General features: G+C 56.3%; 2 protein-coding genes across 3 annotated transcripts in view; both read left to right on the forward strand.

Annotated features, from left to right (window-relative positions):
• The window catches only part of LOC126009287 (surfeit locus protein 1), a 161,258-nt gene that overhangs the window by 24,599 nt on the left and 122,360 nt on the right, over window positions 1-14,299 (forward strand). The window lies entirely within an intron of this gene.
• FAM163B (family with sequence similarity 163 member B) overlaps window positions 4,778-14,299 on the forward strand; it is a 174,463-nt gene continuing 164,941 nt past the window's right edge. For both annotated transcript variants that reach the window (XM_049773730.1, XM_049773728.1), the window contains exon 1: window positions 4,778-5,125. The gene's annotated coding sequence lies outside the window, so the exon portion shown is untranslated. The remainder of the gene's footprint in view (window positions 5,126-14,299) is intronic.

Raw genomic sequence — 14,299 nt, forward strand, 5'->3', positions numbered from 1 at the left:
AACTATGGCCAGCTCTTCCTGCCCTCTCACTTGTGAGGGAAGTGGACCGTGCACCCTAGAACTGTGTGGGGAAACTGAAGTGCCTTACCCCCTACACCCTCATTGCCACTTACTGAACTGAGGCCCACACTATCTGGAGAAGCACATTTTTTCAGGCATCATGGTGACCCAGGCTAGCTTTCAACAGACTTGCTGTCAGCTGTGGATGACATCCATCCACTGCACCATCTCTGGTTCTGACTGTAAACATGGATGAAATTAAAGCTCTGTCACTGAAAGGAACCATATAGGCTTTTTCCAGCAGTGCTCCTCCTGGAACCCCATCCAGCCACCTCTGGATACCATGTGGCCCTAAGGTAATAGGGACCTTTGCTTCTGTCTGTATCCAATGAACAGCACATGGTTGAATGGGTAAGTGAATGGACTATGGATGGATGGATGGAGAAATAGTTGGTGAATGAAGGGATGGATAGGTGGAGGGGTTGAAGGGATGGAGAGACGGTGGGTGGATGAGTAATTGGATAGATAGGTGAGTGGCTGAATTATGAATAGATGGATAAATGGGTGGTTAGATGAATGAATAGATGGTGGATTATGAATGGATGATGGATGATAAATGATGGAAGAATCAATAGATGTATGGAATATGACAGATGAATTATGGATGAGTGAGTGGATAAATTCTGAATGGACAATGGGTGGATGGGTGGACAGATTATGGGTCAATGAATTTGGATGAATATATGGATGAATATATGGATGGGTGGAAGAATGGATGTATTATAGATGAATGGATGGAGGGACAGATTCTAAATGTTGGTCTCAATGGGCAAATGGATTCTGATAGATGGTGATGGATGGGTACTGTGAGTGCATAGGTGGGTCGATGAATGTATGGACTGTATAGATGGATGATGGTGGAATGGGTAGGTTATTGAAGAATGATGAGTAGAAAAGTGGCTGGGTAGGTAATGGGAGAATGAGCAAATGCTCTTCCTGGATCTCTGAGAAGTGAGAAGTGATTTAGCTGAAAGAGTTACTCTGACACTCTGTTGATGCCTCCCTGGAACGGAAGAACGGATGCTCCATGCTCCCCTCACCCCACTTGTCAGGTGTCAGGTTGTACCGTGATTCACAGACACTTCCCAAGGGACCATTGACTGATTCCTGCACCTCACTTCGTGCCTCCTCTTCACCCGCAGCCTCCAGGATTGCAGAGAATCAGCACATCAAACTGCCTGTCACAACGTTGTAAAACTCTGCAGCAATAAAGATCCACAGAGATGCCTGTGCCAACAACCACAGCTCTTTCCCACCATGGAACCCCACACTCATGTGTACCCCACTACTCACAGGACCTCTGTGCCTGCCCACCCCCTGATGCCTGGCAGAATGCAGAATTAAGTCCTGCCGGGGCTCAGGAACATTTTTGTGTTTTCTTTTCTTTATTTTTATCTTTTTGTTTTGTTTTGAGGCCACACCCAGCGATGCCCAGGGGTTACTCCTGGCTCTGCACTCAGGAATTATACCTGGTCCTCATGAAACTCTCATGGAACTAGAGATCAAACCCAGCTCGGCCACTTGCAAGACATTTCTCTCTGGCCTCTATTGTTCTTGCTCTTTTTTTTTTTTTTTTTTTTGGTTTTTGGGCCACACCCGGCGGTGCTCAGGGGTTACTCCTGGCTGTCTGCTCAGAAATAGCTCCTGGCAGGCACGGGGGACCATATGGGACACCGGGATTCGAACCAACCACCTTTGGTCCTGGATTGGCTGCTTGCAAGGCAAACGCCACTGTGCTATCTCTCCGGGCTCTGTTCTTGCTCTTTTTTGTTTGTTTGTTTTGGGGCTATACCCGGTGATGCTCAGGGGTTACTCCCGGCTATGCACTTAGAAATCGCTCCTGGCTTGGGGGACCATATGGAATGCAGGTACTAAACCTGGTCCATCCCATGTTGCCCACGTACAAGGTAAATGCCTTACTGTTGTGCTATCACTCTGGTTCCTGTTTTTGCTTTTTAGTTTTAAACCACATCTGATAGTTCTCAGAACTTACTCCAGGTTTTGTGCTCAGGAATCACTGATGGTGGGACTCAGGGGACCATATGGGGTGCTGGGGACAGAATCTAGGTTGGCTGGTGCAAGTCAAGTGCCCCCCCCCCCACTGTGCTCTTCCTTCAGCCCCTCTTGCATGGTCTGATACTTTTTACTTCCCTGTCTATGGCCCATGGTGTATGGGTGAGGCCCAGGATGTCAGATCTCATGGTTCTCAGGACGCTGAAGCGAAGTCTGTTTCTGTAATGATCAGGCCAAACAGAGCAAAGGGCATTACTAGACCCCTCATGAGCACTGACCCCTGACTCGCACTGTTCGGGGGTCTCAATGATCAGGCAGGAGTCCAGCTAGAAGAAAAGGAGGCATTTAGGTCATTAGGTTTAGGCCCCTTTGGGGATAAAAGACCTTGGGGACCTCTGGGCTCTAGTCAGGCAGGCGACAGGTAGACCCACCCACAAATCCTCTGTATAGACCATTCACACAGACATTCCCACAGATGCCCCTTCAGAGCCTCCCATAAACCCATCACAGATTCCCACATTCTCCCACAGACCCACAAACCTTCCCTCTGACCCTCCCCACGGACCTTTCCTATGGACCCACATTTCCTCCAGAACAACCCTCTTTTGCTCTCTGGGAACCCTGTGGTTGTCTTTTCACCTACCTTCTAGGTGCTAGTCACATCCTCTGGGTTCTATAGCATTTAGGGCTGCCCTGTGGGACAGAGGGACCTGTGGACTGAGACTACCATATGAGTGAGAATTGTTAGGTCAGAGAGTGTGGGAGAAATGGGTGCCCCCCCAGCCTTGTGCACCCTCCAACTTTTCTGTGGCAGGGCAGTTGTTAAGAGGCTGTTTCCATGCATCAGCCTAGGCCTCCTCATAACCTCCATTTGCATTTCTAAAAACTTGGTTTTGCTTCCATTCAAGAGCACTTTTAGATCATATAGCAGATGAGTTTGGAGTGACCCACCTCCTCAGGACAAATAGCCAGCCCGTTGCAGATCATGTGACTCAGCTCCACCACTGAACTATCTTCTAGGGGTTCTGGGCTGTGGGGACCCTGGAGAAGGAGGTGAAGAACCTGGGATAAAACACAGTCTCCTGGGGCTGGAGAGATAGCACAGTGGCATTTGCCTTGCAAGCAGCTGATCCAGGACCTAAGGTGGTTGGTTCGAATCCTGGTGTCCCATATGGTCCCCCATGGCTGCCAGGAGCTATTTCTGAGCAGATAGCCAGGAGTAACTCCTGAGCACCACCGGGTGTGGCCCAAAAACCAAAACCAAACCAAACCAAAACAAAACAAAACAGTCTCCCACCAGGATCACCTCCCAGTGTTCCTGAGCTGGCCCAGATGTGGGCAGATGTATGGGCAGCAGTCGGACATGCCCGGGCCCAGTTGTGCGGCGAGGGTGCAGAAAACATGAGCTAGAGGCCAAGGTGCCCCTTTTCCTATTCTTGGCACCAGTTAGCCAGAAGCTCTGTGATCCTGGCAGCCGCACCGCCTGGGCACGTGCTGATTTACAGAAGCCAGAGCGGGATTCTAGGCTCCCCCTCCTGCCACGTCCCCTCCCCCGCACCCCTCTCTCTCTCCCCTTATATGGCATTCCCACGAGTGCTCTGGGCTGGGAGAGCAGCGCAGGATTGGGGTAGTGGGGGGTGCAGGCGCAGCTGCCGTGACAGCCACATCCATCTCCCCTGGAACGCCGAGGGCACTCATCCACCGAGGCACGCCGAGTGCTTGGCTCGTGTCTGGGGCTCATGAAGATCTACAAGGGACATTCATCAGGGCTGCGGCAGGGCTCAGGGGTGCAGCAACTCCCTCCCCACCAGAAGGATGAGGGAAGTGGCTCGGGTGTCCAGTGATCACAGATAGCCTTGGGGCAGGGCAGGGTCCCTCTGGGTTCCCTTCAACTCCTAGGCTGAGCATCCCGTCCAGTACTAAATCTGTTTTGTGAGCGAGTGGACAGTGATGTGCTCCTGGATCCTCAGCCCACACTCGGGCATTGCTCTGAGTCAACCTTCCCGTGGCACACTCCTGAGCTGGATCAGATTCCAGAACCCTGGGGCTTCATTTCAGGCCTGGGGAAAATGAGGGGTGCACCATTCTGAGTGTCTTTCTGCAGGACGCTTGATAGTACCTTCACTGGATAGGTAGAGAAACCCCCAGATAAGCTCCCCATCACTCCCACGTGGCTCTTATCTATTCCTCCCCGTGGGTGTCCTGAAAGATCCATGGGGTAGGGACTCCCTCCAAACCTGCCAGCGCCAGACAGGAACCAACCTGGCACGCCCTTGCCCCCCTGCCACTGTCCATGGAACTTATGAACCGAAGGAAGGGAGTAAATGCAGCGGCGGGCTATCATTGAAGTCTATGCGGGTTCTGCCCAGTCCGACCCTGGCGCTGAGCCCACTTGGAGAGCCCGAGCCCCACTTCCCTCCCGCCTCTTGCGCCAAGGAGCGGACGCGCCCCAAAGGCGCATTCTCAGGATTCGCGGTGGAGCAGAGAAAGCCAGAAACGCGCGCAAAAATTCAGGGAGCGTCAAGGACAGGGGTGCGTCACGGGGTGCCAGACCCCCCACCACCAAGCACACCCTGCCCAGAGCGCACCAGGCCTCAGCACCAGGGACAGCTCCGGGCCGCGCTGCGCAACCCCGACGCCGCGCGCACAGCTGGAGGCGCGCGATCCACGGGTACGGGCGCGCGTCCCCAGCCGCTTGCTCGCTCGCCGCCCCGGGACCCGGCTGCCAGCCGCGCGCGTGCTGCCTGCCGGGGAGCCAGCGGGGCCGTCCGGAGACGCGGGGACACAGTGACGCGGGCAGGGGGCTCCCGCCTGGATACGTACTGGCCTCCCCCGTGCGCCCGGGGACTCTCCAGCTCCAGCCTCGCCAACGCGGCCCCTACAGGCGCCGCAGCTGGGGCCTGGGCACGAGCTAGCGGCCGCAACTCTAGCTGAGCCCTGGACGCCCAGGACGCAGGACTGACGGTCGGTAGGACGCGGGACCGGACCGCCCCGTCACGTCACTTGCGCGCGAGCCTTGGGCTGCCCGGGCAGCGGGATCCCATGGTTCAAGGTAAGGGCCAAGGGGTGAGGGCGGGTGGTGACTGGGGGTGGTGGTCCGAGGGGAACCATGCTTTACCGCCTTCTTCCCTGGGGTGCCTGGCTGGGGGACTGCACTATGTGGGGGTCCCTGGATTGGCAGCTGCGCCTGCTGTGCGCACTCTGATTCTGGCCGCACTCCAAGTGCACCCCTTGAACCAAAACTGAGGCAGTCCCAACTTGGGGGGAGGTAGGCAAGACACCCCAGGGTACCCAGGGATTTGCAGACTGCCCCTTTGGGGACCAGGGCAACCCAGGTTGGAGAAGGAAAGTTTTGAAGAGCTGACCCTAGCCTCTGATTCCCAGGGGCCCACCCTTGTTAGGGACGCAGGTGTATCTGGTTCATCCCTGAATCGGCTGACACCGTCCCATCGGCCAGATAAGGAAACCGAGGCACAAGAAAGTCACGGCCCTTGCCCAAGGTCACTCTAACTCGTCAGTATCTAGTGGCCACCTTGACTGGGAGCCTCAGCTGCCCAAGGAGAGGGGACCCCTCATTGGTGTCTGGGGCTTCCCAACGGGTGCAAGCAGACCCTGAATGGTGCCCCCTAGTTGGAGGGTCCATCCAACTCTGTTCCAGCTCCGAAACTAGGGGCTTCTTGATCTGGTCATCCTGTCCAGGGACATCTCACATGGGCTCCCAGAGACAAATATTTCAGCGGGCAACACATGTGTTGGTCCGGAGGAACAGGGGGTCTCTAGAGCACCAGCCAGAATGTAGAGGTGCTGAGGAGAGAGAGCAGGCACCCAATTGCCTGCCCCCCACCACCACTGGGAACTCGTCCAGGCCCTCCGGAAGACCAGGGTGTAGTGAGTGCTCAAACCCCTGTGAGCTGGTATTTGGGGGGGGGGCAGCACAGTGCTCCCCTCTTCAATGGCACCAAGGACTCAGGATAGAGCCCAAGGAAGGGATCAGGAATGCCCCTACCTTGTGTGGGCAGGTCAGGTGTTGGGGTGCCTTAGGGGAGTGGTGGCCTGTCCTAGAACACTGAAAGCCCTCTGAGCTGTGTGATAGCCACCAGGAAACAGGGATGCCTCTGCTCACTTTTCCACTCCAGGGCTGCTTCCTGAGGCCCCCCCCCCTCACCCCGGACACACAGGACGTCCTTTGCCACTGGGTGCCCACGACTGACCCACTCCTGTTCCTTGAAACTTGGATCCATCCTGCTAGGGCCAGATCGGGGCAGGTTCCATGTGAGCGCTGGCTTCACTCTGTTCTGGGGACAAGTCACTCGGTGCTGTGCTTTTTTCTCTGGGTTACCTTGGACATGTCCCTCTCGCTCCTGGGTACATCTGTCTCCTCTCCATGAGCAGGCAGACCCACTGGCTCTGGCATCTCAACTCTTGGTAAAGCTGGAGGGAGCCCAGGACTGAGAGGCTCAGAGAGTGTTTGGGATCCGACAGAGCCCACATCCACCCTGCGCCCCATTCAAGCAAAGACTGAGCTACCTGCATCACACCCGCCTCTGGGAGGTCACTGTCCCACTGGGCAGTGCCTGCCAGCCCTCTGGGGATCAGTCTGAGTTTGGGAGAAGCGGGGTGCGCCTGCAGCATTGTGGAACCAAGCTAATCCGGTGCTTCTGGGTCCTGAGCTCAAATCGGCACGTAAACACCCTACAGAGTGGATCTGAACCCTTGTCCTCCTGTGTGACAGTCTGGAGGATATAGGGCCTTCACCCACACAAAGGGCCCTCAAAAACCCAGAGTCCGAGGCCGGGGTGCCCCGCTCGGCTCCACGAAGCCCCTCCCCCACGGTGCTGCCCCAGAGACTGCCAGCTCGCGCCCCTTCCCCCCCAGCTCCCCGAGCTCCCTTTCTTTCTACAAAGTTCTTTGTTCCCTTGGGGTTCATTACCCCCCTAAACAGGCTCAAGCTGCAATCTGCCACCCCCGACTTGGCCCCATGCCTGGAGAGGGGCTGTGGAGGGCACAGAAATGCGGGGTGCAGAGCACTGGGGGTGGGCTCAGGGTCAAGTGGGGTTTTGAGCATAAGCCAAGTAGCAGCTTCTGCTCTTGAGGCTGGCTGGTGGGACAGCTTGTAGGAAGGTCGCAAACTCCTGCCGGAAAAGATGTCACCTGGGGGCTGAATGTCACACACATACACTCACACATGATTGCCTGCACGCACACATGTATGCAGATATGCGTGCACACACAAATGCTCCTGCTGAGCCCCAGGGGCTTCCTGGCACCTCAGTTTTTTTTTTTTTTGTTTTTTTTTTTGTGGTTTTTGGGTCACACCCAGCAGTGCTCAGGGGTTATTCCTGGCTCCAGGCTCAGAAATTGCTCCTGGCTGGCACGGGGGACCATATGGGATGCCGGGATTTGAACCGATGACCTCCTGCATGAAAGGCAAACGCCTTACCTCCATGCTATCTCTCCGGCCCCTGGCACCTCAGTTTAGCTTGACCTGAGGTTTTATGACAAACATGCTGTGAGCCCCGAGGGACACCCAGGGATAATCCTTCAGGGAGCTCTGTTGACTAGCAGAGTGAAGACACTCACCAGCAGCTGGAGCAAGAGCTCACAGAGGGGCTAGAGAGGGGACACAAGGTTGGGCATATGTGCCTTTCCATCTGGGGACCACGTGCCCCCAACACTTATCCTCAGGATCCTCAGAGTCCAGACCCCACATGCTAGACCTGTTGGCCAGACACCAATGGGAATGACCCCTGAGCACTCTTTGGGAGGCCTTCATTACCCCCCAAAAAAGTCCCCAGCTGAGATGGGCCTGGGAGTGAGGGCACAGCCAGCCTGGAGCTAGCAGGACCCATCAGAGCCTCACACGACGCCCCACACAGCACTGCAGCGCCCCCCGTGGCCAGGCGAGAGAGCCCAGCCCCGAGGACTCTTTTCACCCAGCAGTTGGGGTGCCCCATCCTGGTGCAGTTTCTGCCTGGCACTTTGTAGCAGGAGAGGGTTTCTGGGGAGGGATGGATGCAGTCTTACGATGCCATGAGCCACTCCCCAGTGCCTGGTGGTACATGTGGGGGACTGCCACTTTGGCCCTACATCACCTGACCACTGGGGCCTGCAGAGCCCTAATGGTGCCTACTGAGGGTTCCCTTACTGTGTCAGTGCCAGAGCCATCCTTCACACCCGCTCAGCAACCTCTGCACCACAGTCTGAGGCACAGGGTGGGGGGGGGAGGACAGGAGACTCTTACTGGTACCCATGGGCCCCCCTTCCTGCTTGAGGCTGCCCGAATTTTCTCAAGCTGGATCGGTTTCTGCATGTGGGGTACAGTGGCCAAGGAGGTTCCTGCTGGACAGTCACCCCACATACACTGTACACTGGGGCAGGACAAATTCATGTGGCATCAAGTTGCACAGAAGGTAGAGCCCCCTAGGACTGAGGGGAAGGTGGGTGAGCAGCCCTCTACTATCTGAGCACACTCGGAACTCCCTGCTCAGGCTGTTTTCTGGGGGTTACTCGTAGTCCAGAGCAGGCTTGGCACTGCCCACATCCCCTCACACTGGGTACCCAATGTCGGGCGCAACAAAAGCATTTCCCTGACCACGAGATGCTGCTGGCTGTGAGACCCAGAGAACACTCCCACCTTACTTTACTGCTGGAGATGAGGGCCCCCCACCCTGTGACCCTGCTGACCCTGTACTTCATCCTCAGCACAGCCTGATGAACTCTCTTCCCAGCTCCCAAACTTTTAGCAAACAGGCATAGGGGTTTCTTTTGGGTTGAATTTAAGGGCATGGTAGACCCATGGTGCGAGGCTTGGGGACAGGCGGGGAGAGGGAAGATGAGTGACAGGGTTGAAGCCAGGTTGTCTGGATGGCAGCAAGTATTCCCTGTGAAGGGCAGGCAGGGAAGGCTTCCTAAAGGCAGAGGCAAAGTGAAGCTTGCAGCAGAGTGGGAGGAGCAGGTTCTGCCTGGAAAACAGCAGCCCCTGGCCCCCACAAGCCCCTAATTCCCCTTCTGCTCCTTCTGGGGCAAGAGGCCAGGCAGCAAGCTCCCCAGCCTAGATGGGCAGGTGTCTCACTGGTTATGTCTAGATCCTTCTGCTCTTCCCATGGGTCCTTTCTGCCAGTCTGGGAAGTGGCTCAGCTGTTAAGGGCCCCACTGGGATCCTGGCACCTCACTCCGACCCCCAGGAGAAGTCACAAGAGATAGCGGCCTTTCACCCACCCACCCACCACCATCCCCAGTAACCAAGGCAGGGCTGCCCATAGCAGCAGCTCTGCTATTTGTTGTAGGGCTGGGAGGCCAGACTGAGAAGTGGAGGGGTTGTGAGAGGGTGACCCCTCCTCCTGCCTCATCCTCCTCATGCTTCCCTGTCTGGTTCCAGAACGTTCCTAAGGAGCACAGACACTGCGTCCCAGCTTGGGGGGTGGGGGAGTGTGAGGGGGCACAGCCTCATGCTTGCTCCTTCTGGTTTACTTCCCTGGGCCGTGGTCAAAGCTCTCACCGTGCAGAGGCGCCTACTCTCAGAGTCCATTTCCCAAATTATAAATTCAGTCAGCTTTGCTTTTACCTTCGAAAAATTCCTCGCTAATGAGAAAACAGCTTCCTTTGCCAAGGGATGCATTTGCCAGAGGTGCTGTGAATGATCACTCTGGGGGGGGGGGGTGTATCCCTTTCCCTCTCCCTCCTTCCCTTCCTTTTGTTTTTTTGTTTTAGGGACACACAGGTCTGTGCTTATCAGGGCTGAGACCTAGACCTGTTTCTGTACTCACTAGTTACTCCTGGCAGCTTTGAGGGACAATATGGGGTGTTGGAGATTGAACCCAGCTTGGCCATATGCTCTCCCCGCTGAACTGTCACTCTGGCTTGTTGCTTTCTCCCGTTTCTCAATCCTCCCATTTCTTCTACCTGGGGAAAAAAGGGAGGGTGTGGTGGGCAAGGGACACTGGGGCAGTGCCCGGTGGTGGCCTACCCTGGACCCCAAACCCCATATACTTGGGCTCTCTGACATATCATTTGCTGGACTATCAGAGTTTCCACCCCAAAGGGGAGGGTGAGACTCAAACTGTTCTAGAAAAGAGAAGCCAGTAAAGCAGGAGCAAATGCCGGAGGGATGAGTGAGGAGGGAGTTGGGAGAGGGAGGAAAGAGTGAGGGAGGAAGAAAAGAGAAGGGAGTGGGAGGACTGTAAGGAAGAATGAGGGAGGAGGAGGAGGAGGAAAGAGTGAGGAGGTGGGAGAGGGAAAGAGGGAAGAAGAGGGTGAATAAGGAGAGTGAGTAGGGAGGAAGGAGGAAGAGAGAAGAGAGGAAGGAGGGAGGTGAGGAGAATGAATGAGGAGGAGAGAAAAGGGAGGAGGGAGAATGAATGAGTGGCACAGGAATGACTGTCAGACATGATGGTGGGACCCAGGACCACATTCTATATGCACAGAGTAGGCCTGTTATAGGACCTGCAGCTGAACTTGGGCAAAAGTTAGGGGTCCCTGAGAGAGCAGGGGCTGCCTTGGGGATAGTCCTACAGGGACAGCAATCTGGAGAGATGGGCTGTGATGCAGCTAAAGCACTTTTGTTTCACCCTCCACAGGGCAGGTGCTGTCTCTGGGTCATGTGAGCTGCTGTCCCGTCCCTACAACCCTTTTTTGCTCGCTGAGCACTCTGGGAGGAGGGAAGTCCCAGGTTTGAGATTCTGTAGCCACTGCTTCGAGCATTCTGGGTGGGTTCTGGGGTGTGAGTCTCTGCAGCGCAGCTCTGAGCACTCCGACCACTGCTCTCCAGCTCAGCCTCAATCCTCCTCACCGCTGGGCAAGAGGCCAGCTCCAGGCTCTGTGCTCCTGGCCTATCACTCGTCATCTCTGATTGAGAACTCAAGACTTGTCTCTGATGGACCCTCAATGGGGAGGTCTTAGGCCAACAGCCCATCTGCCCTCAGGGCTGTCTCCAGGTGCTGGGTGGAACCAACCCTTAGTGCTCCTGGTGTGTGCTCCCAGGAAGCTCACCCTCTTCATAAGTGCTCTCAGTGAGCTCATCCTCCAGCAGTCAGTGCTCCTGGCTTGTGTTAATCTTCTGTGCCCAACTAGTGTTCACCCTTCATGTCTGTCAGTGCTCCTGGCTGTGTAGGAGTCCTCCATCACTCCTGTTTTTCAGTGAGTAGGACTGAGAGCAGCAGAGCCAACCCACTGCCCCAGGGACTCAAGACCAGTGGAGGGTCCCCTGCTCCCACCCACAGTGGCCCTCAGCTCAGCCAGGATCCATGAACCTGCTAGGGAGACCACAGGGCCTGGCATTCACAGAGCAGAGCTGATCCTCTTGGGGCAGTGGTCCTCAAACTATGGCCTTTGGGCCACATATTGTATTTGTATCTGTTTTGTTTCTTCCTTGCAAAATAAGATATATGCAGTGTGCATAAGAATTCATTCATATGGGGGCCGGGCGGTGGCGCTAAAGGTAAGGTGCACCTGCCTTGCCTGCGGTAGCCTTGGACGGACCGCGGTTCGATCCCCCGGTGTCCCATATGGTCCCCCAAGCCAGGAGCAACTTCTGAGCGCATAGCCAGGAGTAACCCCTGAGCGTTACCGGGTGTGGCCCAAAAACAAAAAAAAAACAAAAAAAAAAAAAAAAAAAAAAAGAATTCATTCATAAGTTTTGTTTTTACTATAGTCAGACCCTCCAATGGTCTGAGGGACAGTGAACAGGCCCCCTGTTTAAAAAGTTTGAAGACCCTTGTGACTTGGAGTATCCAGGGCCACTGCTCACTGCTTCGTATCTGATACCTCTGCTCATGTGCCCAGGACCCTCTTTTCAAGAGAGACGGACCTGGCTTCTGTCCTTGGTGACCCCTAATATAACTGAGCTGTGGTAGCTGGGCAGGAGACCAAGGAGGGGACTGTCCTCTTGGGGAGATGCTGTAGCAGAACCTGGGAACTGCCCCACTCACAGTCATGCAAAGACCCTGAGGTCGCAGGGCCTGTGACACTTGACCCAACCAGCTGACAGGGAGCAAGGCAGGGTGGACAGACCATTGTCTCCTCCCATCCTTCAGGCAGAGTCCTAGGCCTCTCTGGGGGACCTGTCCCACATGCCAGCAGCCCCTCCTGTCCCTGCCTAGGGGAGCTCAGGACTCCTCACTGCTAAAGGTTTGCCAGATTGTCTACACCACATACGTAGTGTGGCCCAGAGAGGGTGGCATGCCCAGGACCAGGTGGTGCTGGCGGCTCAGGGATGGCAGAGCCGGGTGGGAGGTTGGGCCCAGCAGGGCGCTCAGCCAAGGCCTGGAGACCAGACGCCGTGTGAGCAAGCGACTGAGCATCAGCCAGGCTGTGTGTCGGACATGCGCACACCAGACATCATGGCCAGACTGCGCCTGTGGAGACCGTCTGTGCACGTGTGAGTGTGTCACTCAGACTGTGTATATGTGTGCATCATTGTATGAGTGTGTGCGTCTGCATATGCCACATGTGCGTTGACCAGGTGTGTGAGTGTGTGTGAGCAGGCGAGCCCAGGACATGCCACCTCCACGGAGCTATAGAAGAGCCTGCAGGCAAGGGAGGCAAGTCTCCAGGCTAGACCTAAGGGCAACCCAGGAGTAGAGTGAGATTCTCTGCCGGTTCTGAGTGAGACTCCCCCAGATGCCAGTTCTGTCTGATAAGGCCCTGCTGCCCCAGTCCCAGTTTCAAGTAAGGACCCGCTCACCCAGCTTCCTGGCACCCAGAGGCCCTGACATTTGGGGTCTAAGCCCTGGGCCTCAATGCTGGCAGGCAGAGCCCTGCTCCTCAAACCCTCTGGACCCTCTCCCGAGGGCCTCTTCCACATTAGCTCTCTCTCCCCCTCCCCACTTCTCTGCAGCAGGTCGGAGGCTCACTCTGGCAGTGGGAAACAATCCAGACACACAGTCAAGTTGGGGGTCATCAATGGCGGGGGCTAAGTACTTGGCTCAGATCACTGCCCCCCCCCGGTCTTCAGCAGCCCCTCCCCATGTCCAAGGGCATCCAGGATGCTTGCTGGAATTGCGGTTCAGTTTCTCCTGGGTCTCAGCACTCCATGGTGCAGTCACCTCTGGTCAGCTCATGGGAGCTGAACCCTATCACCCCCAAGCAGCCCAGGTTGGGGTCTGTTCTGCATCCTGACCCTCTGCCCATAGCACTCCCAGAGAGCAGACAGAGCCATGGGGGGGCTCGGTTTCCCTCTGGAAGCTTTCTCAGAAATAATTGGGAGTGGGGGTCCACCCCTACAGATGGGCCTAGAGACTTGGGGTGGACAGGACTAAGCCATGCCCACAAGGCTACAGCCTCCTGCCCACCAGCCTCAGCTCAGCCCTAAACACTGAAGAATTATTACCATGGGCAGCATAGCAGAGGCCTGAACCATGGGGGGTGGGGGTTAGGGGGTGCTGCCCTGCGTCCCCCCAGGGTTCCTTGTCTGGAACCCCAGAAAGTGAGAAGGTGCCTGTGCTCTCCCTAGGATTTCCTCCAAGGATCCTGCCATGAAGCCTTGGCATTCTCTAGACTCCTGCCCTCCCCCCCCCCCCCCGCTCCCCCTCTGTGAGCCCCATTTGGGCCTTCTCTGTATTGGAGGAGCCCAGCTCCCTGGGTCTCAGAGCAGCAGACTGGAAACTGCCTCTTGGCCCAGCTTGGCCCCCCTGCCCTGGATGGCCTCCCCCACACATCACAGTCACTTCCCCACTGCTCATAACCCAGCGCGGGGGCCGGGGAAGCCGCGGGGCGTGAAATTAGGAGCAAATGTGGAGGAGTCTAGACAGGAACTTGCTGGGAAGGGCCTTCCAGGTAGCGTGGCTCAGCAGGGCCAGACAGACGCTCCTCCAAAGCCCCCTCCAGACTCTGGGCCGCCCCACCACCACCAAGAGGCACTGCTCCCACCCAGCCTGCCTCAGTTCCTCTTCTGGCTCTCCAAACACACCCCCAGCTGCCCAGAAAACCAGCAGGTTACAGGCACCACCCCAGCCCTGCATGCTTAGCCCCGGAGTCTCCCGCAGACTGAGGTTCATGCAAGAGGGAGGGGGAGGTAGGACTGGACATTCCTGGAGAGTAGCCCCCAGACTGGGGGGAGGGCTGCTGTGTGCCCTGCACCATAGGGGTGCAGAATAAACAGATGGGGAGCACAGAGGGGTGGGCAGAGCCAGGCAGCCTGGGGAAAATGTCTGAACTATGCTCAGCACTGTGGGGAAGGGCTGGGGCAAGTGCAGCCCATCTGGACCTGCTGTTGGTCCTCCTGCACCTC

This window comes from Suncus etruscus, chromosome 5 (assembly GCF_024139225.1).
Source record: "Suncus etruscus isolate mSunEtr1 chromosome 5, mSunEtr1.pri.cur, whole genome shotgun sequence".
Taxonomy (NCBI): Eukaryota; Metazoa; Chordata; class Mammalia; order Eulipotyphla; family Soricidae; genus Suncus; species Suncus etruscus.